Here is a 9,307-nt window from a genome sequence, read left to right on the forward strand (position 1 = left end):
CATCCACTGCAAAAATATGTCCTGATGTAGTTTCAATTATACCAATAATAGTGAGTCATTACAGAGAGGCAGTACTCAATACTTTAAACATGAATTAGTCTGACATCACATTAAGTGTATCTGCACTTACATTTGCTATATATAAAAAGATATGAGAACATAATTCTCCCATGATGCAGGACTCTGTTGTAAAATGCATTATTTTAGTCATACACAAAGTATTATTCTAAAGAGTGACCTTATAAAGTATGATGACCTTATAAAGTCATTGTGTTGACACAGTATTGACACTGACAATGCATACCACACTTTAACAACTGAAATTGTGAGAATGGACTTAATCTCAGACTCACAAACATTACAATAGACAATTTGGACTAAGTCTGTAAATCCAGCCAACCTTTACAAAATGCTGTCTTCATGTATTTTAATGTAAAATATTAAATCATGTATCTAATAATATAAATATTTATTTATTTATTTATTCTCCAAGCAATTTTGATTCATCCCATGAGACATTTTAAAAAAACATAAAATGCTCCATTTCTTAAATTCAATCAAGCTAATTGTTTTGGTGTGCCTATGGCACCAGAGTCAGGCTGGCCATGTATTCACAAATAAATCAGTCATTATACTCTTTATAGGCTGGAGATGCAGAGCATCTATTTATAATCTGACATGAATCCCTTACACTATTTATTCTCCTCCTTTTCTCAAGGATTTAACAAGCACCATATGAAAATCTTAACATAAAATAATACTTTTCATTTCTGTGTTGTGCAAATTTAAATCCAGACAAACAAAATATATTCAAAACTTATCTTCACCTGTCTAGTGCTGTACATAGTATCTGTTTTCTGACAATGTGTTTGTGCCTTTCAGCTCTGTTTTGGTGTGGATGCCCATATTTGAACAGTTCTGTATAGTTTCCAGATGCAGGATGAGTGACCTCTGATGCAGTTTCAGGGGAAATGTTTTGATAACATGCAGAGTTGGCTGATAACTGTTTGTGGGTCTGTCAGTATTAGTGAACGTTTTTATATTATACTTAGATATTTCATCCATTGCTAATAAATTGACTAGAGCAGCTTTAACTACAACAAAAAAGCTCCTTAGAGCTCCTGTTATACATGCTAATTGATCCATTAGTTAAGTGCCTTCATCACTGAGTGGGGTTAGCAAGTGTTTTTCAGGATAATCATATGTGTATTGTGGACTAATCAGTTAGGAGAAGAACCTTTCAGTGTGTCTGTCTGTGCATGTGAGCGAGTGTCTGTTGAGGCACTCAAGAGATTATGTGTATTAAAAGCTGCACAGCGAGCAGATCGGTGTAGGGCTAGCAGGCAGACACCGCCCTGTTGAGACACTTATCTGTGTTCTCTGCTCTTCTACCAAGAGACAAGTGACCAGGATGAGTGACCTCTGAACAGTGGGGTGGGGGGGCAGAGGAAAAGACAGAATACCTAAAAGACAGAGGAGACGCAGATTAATAATAGAGGATGGAAAGAGAAACATACCACACACTCATCCTCCTCCCTGTCTCTGACTATCAAACACACCAAACTGCCCTGCCAACTTGCCCCTCCCTCCCCCACCCGTTTAATATATTACTTGAGCCTCCCCCTGCTGTAACAAAGGGGTATTTGAAGCCAGTGGCCACATTTAGAAACACATCCAGGTGGTGACCCACTGAACAAACAGTCACACCGGTTTGACATTTGACCCACTCTGACAAGTAGCTTTAATATTTTCTTTCTTTGGAGCTATGCTCAAGGCTCATTGCACAAAATTTACCCTCCATTTATGGCCACTGTTAACTTATTACCTAGTGGCTGTGGAGGAATTATGCTGTTAACCCTTAGCTGTGAGCTGTGGTGAATTTCTAAAGGTGAATGGTATAGGATATATTTATAATTCTAAGGGGCATTTTTGGTGTCTTTTAGCTCATTACTTAGAGTAAGAGACCAGTGTGTATTACTTGTCATAGATTTTATTTATTATGACTAATAAATAATTTAAGTTAATTTCAGTTTTATTTTTGTTCATCTTGGGTATAAGGTATTATATTATATAAATAATAAATTTTGCTAACTAGTGAGTTTAAGAGCTTGGCTGTGTGGTCGCCTAATTTGAATTAGGTGTTACCAAAATAAACAGCTCCAGTGAATGGATACTGGGTCAGATTAGGGTTAGATTGAAAATACTCCAAAGACAGACAGAGAGGAGCTGAGGGTATTAAGTCGGGGAAAAAATACATGAAAGGAGAAAAGAACAAAAGAATGAAAACAATTCCCTTATGCTTCTTGTTTTTCTCTTTTTTTAAGTCTGTGCTAAAAATGTGTTCTCAAGTGATCCAGCAGGGAATGCTGGGAATTTGGATTTACAACACAGTATAAGAGTTCAAGTTTTGCTCAACATGTTCACTCCAACCTCAGAAATTTCTCCACCATGTCAGTTAGGGGGGGGTCTGTATTTTATTTTCGATATCATCTTTCCATCAATTAACCATTTCTGTAAAAATCTATACCTCATATTAGTGGCCAAAATCAACTCGTACTGTGTTTCATGCACAGACTCACCTATTTAATTTCAGTTTAGCCATGTGGTTTGAATTAGTCATGCTTCTATAGCTGGTGGCTAAATGGAACATGTCAACCTATAATGTCAGAGTATAACAACATATCAGTTGTTGTTTTATAATGTTGAAATAGATCCAAGTCTTGATATCTGGCTATTAATTGCACTTCCATTCTGAAATTACACAATACATACAGAGGACAGATGTTAAATAGTTTGAAAAAAGATTAAATAGTACACAGACTTGTAGGAGTTCAGACAGGGAAGGACCCAAAATACACGGCCAGAGACAGGACTGAATTTTTGTACATTTTAATGAGGATCGGAAAAGGCGACAGTATCCAAAGCGGCAAGGCAGAGCTAAATCACAAAACAGGTAGAGGTCTAAAGCGTACAGGCCGTCAGGTCTAGCAGAGGTATCAAAAACAGAAGGCAGAATGGGAATCACCAAAAATGGGAATCACCAAAAATGGGCTAAGGTCTTACACGGTATGGTACAGTACAACAAGACTAGTGAGTAAGCTGACTGGAAAACAAGGCACAACAGATCAGACAAACTAACAAGACAGACTGAACAGACCAGGGTATATATACACAGGTAATGAGACAAAGGTGAAGGTGATTAACACAATGCACGTGGTTAATTGGCAGACAGGAAATACTTTGCAGGACAAAACAGTGAGCATGACTATCAAAATAAAACAGGAAATACACAAAAATAAACCAGACAAAACAATACATGAAACAGCAGACTTTTAGGTCCGTTTTGTGACATAGACCTGCACTTTGTAAATGAGAATATGGTTCATACTGGTGTCTCAGGCCCAGAGCTAAGCATACTTTTGGCAGCATTTAAAAAGATAATTAATTTGGGATAGCCTAGGAGAAATGATTTACTGCTTGGATCATAACAGTTTTGTGGACCTTTTCAATCCACAGGAATTGGATGAAGATGTCTGAACACACCATTCTGCATTATGTTAGGACATTTGTTGGCCTGAAACACACATGTGCTTGGAGTAACAGTGAATTCCATCCTCTGATCCCTAGGTCCGTTGGCTGACCACCACACTCTCACAAACCAAGACCAGAGCTCTGGCAAACCTTTGATCACCTTACACCTTAAAGTTCTGCTTTCACATTTATCACCTCTTTAAAGGGGCGTCAGACATCTGATGATCTGCTGCATTCCTTGTGTGATGTGTCATAGACTATTCTTAGAAGTAGTTCTGCTCTTTCACAAAATCAAAATCACAAAATCACAAAAAGCCAAGTAGCTGCTTCTGGGTGTTTGACAAGTTGACATGCAAGACCAGGCATGCATGACAGCTCATTTCCAGAAATTAATAGTCATGAAGGGGTTATCAAAAAGTATGAATATGTTGTGCTGAATGAATGTAGACTTTTATTGCTCACCTAAATTTGTCTCTACTGGTGCTGAAAGTCAAAGCACATGGTACACTGACGTTACTGATTTTATTTCGAAAGATTGTGACAAAAGGCTTTTATTTTGAAAGTGCAGTGAGGTGCAGGTGAACTACAATATGATTTTACATTTTATATTATATACAATCATGTACCTCCTTTAATCCATGTTGCCTCCATCCTTGTGGATGATTGACAAGTTTGATTGACAGGTTGCTTTACCCATACACAAATTACTGACACCCACCATTTTATACGTAGACTTAAATGTGCATAACAGATATTGATATTTAGCTTTAGGCTAAGCCTTATGGTTTAGGTCAGATCAGATTGTAGCGGTCTTAGCTTTAGCCACAGGTCTTAGCACACCATTACTGATTGAGCTGAACGTTTCGATATATGTCTTGCTGCGTGATGTGTTATGGTCCAAAATTCTGTATGTAAGAAGAGTAAGTACGATGAGTAAAAAAACAAGTATCCACTTAGAAAAGGTTAGAAAAAACCTTTCACAGAAAAAGAGGGAGCCTTTTTATTTCCATGATGTAAATGATAAGTGCTATGTGTGGAAAAAAAATTTGTTTGTATTCTTTTTACATGAGAAGAAGAAAACAGACAAAAACATCAGAAACTGTAACTCTGAATAACTACTAATAACATTGTGGATGCACTTTCTTTTACAGTCTTCAGAAGATTTAGTTGGAAACCTTAAAAATGTAATGGTAACAGGTGCTGCTTTCAAATTATATATTGGAGATCCAAAATGTATTGCCATCATTCAATCATTTCAGTTGCATAACTGAAAACGTTTTCCGTAGATGACTAAACTGTTTACAAGTCACCCTATAGTGATCAACATTGAACATGAACAGTAAGAATACCTTTAAAACAGTGTGACCCTACTTTGGCTTTTTCAGCCAAACCCTAGTGTGCTTCTCTTAACATCTCAGATCTACAGGTCCCAGCTGGTGTTTCCCCAGCGGTACCATTTACAAGCAGGAAGGATGCAGGCATTCTTCCACCCAGGGCCTCCTGCTCTCATCTCTTTCTTTGTACTCTAAATCACAGTAGCAGGACCTGCAGGGGGCGGAGAGGAACATAAAATATTGCAGCCCTAACATGCATGACTGACTGTGACAGTGCTGCTGGGATCTGAGGCAGAACAGATACAGATAAATAAATTGATGAGGGATGGATGGATGAGTACACCTGAATTACTGACTCCTGCTGTGGAGACAAAGGGGTGAATGTGAGGAAGACTGTATAGTTGTTAAAGTTGTTACACCAATTGATTGTGGTGAGTGTCTGCAGATTTTTAGCCTTATTACAATCCAGAACAATGGATTTGGCCAGATATGAGAATAAAACAAGATCCCAGGAAACATGATAATTTATCTGATACAGTGAAACATTCTGATAAGCCTTCCCTTCTTTGGAGAAAAAAAGAAAGAAAAATAAGCGTTCTGGCCCAAGTCTGGTTTGAATCAAAAACACACCGCTACTTCTTTCCTGAACTTCATGAGGTTTATCATTACTGCCTCGCTGCTTTTGTTTTTAAAGGCTGATAATTTTACTTTAACACATCGCCTCCTTTCACCAGGCTGTTAATGTTTCAGGACAGATCAGTTCAGACAAGAGCAACACTTTTGACAGGACAGTGTGTGTGAGTGCGAACAACGAGGAATTACAGTAGAGCTCTGACACCTGGTATAACAGAGAACACAGATAAGCATACAGACATGAAACACCACCGACATTTTAATATGGTATCAGCCTAAACTAAAACAGCTACAGCATGGAAAATGTGACCAGGGTGAGGAGTGACTGCAAGAATAACTGACTTAAATGGCCAATAGAATTAATATAAGATAAAAGGCTAAAAAAATGTCTGTAACTGTGTTTTTACTGGATTAGAATAGTCTTTTATAGACTTTATGTCTTTTTTTAGTTTACAACTTGGCATTTTTGCTTCAATATGAAAATATGAGACAGAGTGAGTGGTCTGACATGCAGCATTTTTTTTTTAGATCAAACCAAGGATGCTGCAATTATTTTGTATGCACATTAACAATTAGGCTGCATGGGCAAATCTATATAGAGGGTTTTAGTAATGTCAATAATATAATAATAATAATAATGATGGGGAATATACTCCATATACAGTGGGTATGGAAAGTATTCAGACCCCTTTAAATTTTTCACTCTTTGTGTCATTGCAGCCTTTTGCCAAAATCAAAAAAGTTCATTTTATTTCTCATTAATGTACACTCAGCACCCCATCTTGACAGAAAAAAACAAATGTAGAAATTTTTGCACATTTATTAAAAAAGAAAAACTGAAATATCACATGGTCATAAGTATTCAGACCCTTTGCTCAGTATTGAGTAGAAGCACCCTTTTGAGCTAGTACAGCCATGAGTCTTCTTGGGAATGATGCAACAAGTTTTTCACACCTGGATTTGGGGATCCTCTGCCATTGTTCCCTGCAGATCCTCTCCAGTTCTGTCAGGTTGGATGGTGAACGTTGGTGGACAGCCATTTTCAGGTCTCTCCAGAGATGCTCAATTGGGTTTAGGTCAGGGCTCTGGCTGGGCCAGTCAAGAACGGTCACAGAGTTGTTCCGAAGCCACTCCTTTGTTATTTTAGCTGTGTGCTTAGGGTCATTGTCCTGTTGAAAGGTGAACCTTCGGCCCAGTCTGAGGTCCTGAGCACTCTGGAAGAGGTTTTCTTCCAGGATATCTCTGTACTTGGCCACATTCATCTTTCCTTCAATTGCAACCAGTCGTCCTGTCCCTGCAGCTGAAAAACACCCCCACAACATGATGCTCCCACCACCATGTTTCACTGTAGGGATTGTATTGGGCAGGTGATGAGCAGTGCCTGGTTTTCTCCACACATACCGCTTAGAATTAACGCCAAAAAGTTCAATCTTGGTCTCATCAGACCAGAGAATCTTATTTCTCATAGTCTGGGAGTCCTTCATGTGTTTTTTGGCAAACTCTATGCAGGCTTTCATGTGTCTTGCACTGAGGAGAGGCTTCCATCGGGCCCCTCTGCCATAAAGCCCCGACTGGTGGAGGGCTGCAGTGATAGTTGACTTTGTGGAACTTTCTCCCATCTCCCTACTGCATCTCTGGAGCTCAGCCACAGTGATCTTTGGGTTCTTCTTTACCTCTCTCACCAAGGCTCTTCTCCCACGATTGCTCAGTTTGGCTGGACGGCCAGGTCTAGGAAGAGTTCTGGTCGTCCCAAACTTTTTCCATTTGAGGATTATGGAGGCCACGGTGCTCTTAGGAACCTTGAGTGCTGCAGAAATTCTTTTGTAACCTTGGCCAGACCTGTGCCTTGCCACAATTCTGTCTCTGAGCTCCTTGGGCAGTTCCTTCAACCTCATGATTCTCATTTGCTCTGACATGCACTGTGAGCTGTAAGGTCTTATATAGACAGGTGTGTGCCTTTCCTAATCAAGTCCAATCAGTTTAATTAAACACAGCTGGACTCCAATGAAGGAGCAGAACCATCTCAAGGAGGATCAGAAGAAATGGACAGCATGTGAGTTAAATATGAGTGTCACTGCAAAGGGTCTGAATACTTATGACCATGTGATATTTCAGTTTTTCTTTTTTAATAAATTTGCAAAAATTTCTACATTTCTGTTTTTTTCTGTCAAGATGGGGTGCTGAGTGTACATTAATGAGAAATAAAATGAACTTTTTTGATTTTGGCAAAAGGCTGCAATGACACAAAGAGTGAAAAATTTAAAGGGGTCTGAATACTTTCCGTACCCACTGTAAACTACATGTGGTGGCGTATGGCAGCTAAAGACATAGCTGCTGTTCCTAGACCTTCAAAAAGTGACTTATTGTAGGTTCAAGGTTATCACTTGACAGTGACTATAACTATTAAGTGACCAGTGTACAATAAACAGGAATCAAACTGTTTTTCAAACTGTCACCACCGCAGCTCAGAGGAAATGTGGAATGATTATAGTGCACCACAGGGAGTGCGCTTCAAGCCTGTTTTTTTTTTTTTTTTTTTTTTTTGGGTGGCGGGGGGAGAGGGGGGTTGGCCTTGGAGGACAGACAGAGTGTGAAATGTGTCATCCTGTGTGTGTTTGATGTGTGCATTAGTGTGTGTGTTACAGCGTCAGTCAAGTTCATTAGGTCAGGTCTGGGAAGCAGTTCTTTGCTGATGCTGTTTCTGTTATTGTGTGTGTTGTAAATTAAATTCTGTCTGCTTCCATTTAGTCTTGGGGTTAAATGTACATGACAACCCCTCATTGTTGCTGCTGACCCCACAGCCAACAGCCCTCAGCGTGTGGGCCAGGACCAGCAGGATTTCTCTTCTCTGCACAGCGGGGAGAAGTAACTACTGATGTTGCAGTCACACACTTTCATGGCCAAACTGTGCTGGAGGCCTGAAATGAAGACATTCTGCTTCTCTCTCACTCCAGGTCCTAAAGTTAAAGTTTAACTCATATTGTCTCACACTGTGACTGATGTCTGCCTGTCACCCCAGAGCAACAACAGAGGCTTTTACAGCAAATTTTATTACAGCAAATATCCATGATTTTCCTGACAGAATTCCTAAAGTGTCAAAAGTAAGGTTTCTTTTAGTGATAGTTTTTATTTCCCTCATTCTGGCATCTCTGACAGGCTACTTCACTGTTACCACTGATCTTATCACTGTCTGTCTAATTTATCCAGCTGTCCTCCTCCGCAGCTTTCTGGCTGTGATCATGATCTGAGTCAGTGAAACTGTTCGCAGCACTGCATGGAAATTAAACTGGAATAAAAAGCTCAGCTCTTGTGAGCAACCCCTGGAAGACAACACAACACCAACCAGTCTGACAGTAGCAGCACTAACAGGGCCATAAACAGTACGATCAGCCTGTAAGAAGCTTCTTCATACTCATGATAAAATCAGACTGATCAGACATTCTGCACCACAATGAAATTGCTCATAACTAGCACCACAGAGCAGTTAAAAAGACCAAATGGAGCCATAACAACACAGTGACTCACAGATAATAAAACAGTTTGAGGTGTCCCTTATTATGGCTGGGTAGCTGCTGCCATGCCTGCAGGTATGTGCACTTCAAAGAAATAGAGCAGCACCTCAGATATTTCTAAACCCAAAATAGTTATGACACTCACACATGGAGCTCGTGTGCACTTGAAAGTGGAATAAAGTAGAGTATATTGTTACTGCTCACCTTTTAGCCTTCCTTTGAGTTAATATTGGACTTACATTCATCACATTACCAGAACCATGACTCCAAATGAATGCTAATGTGTGCTGTCAGTGT

The sequence above is a fragment of the Mastacembelus armatus genome, chromosome 24 (genome assembly GCF_900324485.2).
Source record: "Mastacembelus armatus chromosome 24, fMasArm1.2, whole genome shotgun sequence".
NCBI classification, from domain to species: Eukaryota; Metazoa; Chordata; class Actinopteri; order Synbranchiformes; family Mastacembelidae; genus Mastacembelus; species Mastacembelus armatus.